Below are 557 nucleotides of genomic sequence, written 5' to 3' on the forward strand. Positions count from 1 at the left end.
GACAGAGTGAGACTCTGTCTCAAAAAAAAAAAAAAAAAAAAAAATTTGTTGATTGAATGAATTGTCTTCAGACAGTCAATTTTCCAACATACATAACCAAGAAAAGGAAGAAAGTAATCATCAAACCAGAGGAACTTCATGCAATAATCTGATCATATTCTGTATTTTCCCTCAATCAAATACCGGTAGTACAGCAATGGCCTTAGAGATTTGTCTATTCCAATTCCCAGATGGGAAAACAGAGGTGCGGCGAAAGTAAAAATAATTGGTACCATTACAGGAAAACTGGGCTTCAACTTTCCCAATGGGTAGAAAGAAAATACCTCTTTTGGCCAGGTGTGGTGGCTCCCATCTATAATCCCAGCTCTTTGGGAGGCCAAGGTGGGCGGATCACGAGGTCAGGAGATTGAGACCATCCTTGCTAATACAGTGAAACCTGGTCTCTACTAAAAATACAAAAAATTAGCCGGGTGTGATGGCAGGCGCCTGTAGTCCCAGCTACTCGGGAGGCTGAGGCAGGAGAATGGCGTGAACCCGGGAGGCGGAGCTTGCAGTGA

General features: G+C 43.3%; 1 protein-coding gene across 1 annotated transcript in view; it reads right to left on the reverse strand.

Annotated features, from left to right (window-relative positions):
* LOC105503410 (phosphatidylinositide phosphatase SAC2-like) overlaps positions 1–557 on the reverse strand; it is a 121,054-nt gene that overhangs the window by 16,379 nt on the left and 104,118 nt on the right. The gene's annotated exons all lie outside the window — the stretch shown is intronic.

The sequence above is a fragment of the Colobus angolensis genome, unplaced genomic scaffold (assembly GCF_000951035.1).
Source record: "Colobus angolensis palliatus isolate OR3802 unplaced genomic scaffold, Cang.pa_1.0 Scaffold85, whole genome shotgun sequence".
Classification (NCBI taxonomy): domain Eukaryota; kingdom Metazoa; phylum Chordata; class Mammalia; order Primates; family Cercopithecidae; genus Colobus; species Colobus angolensis.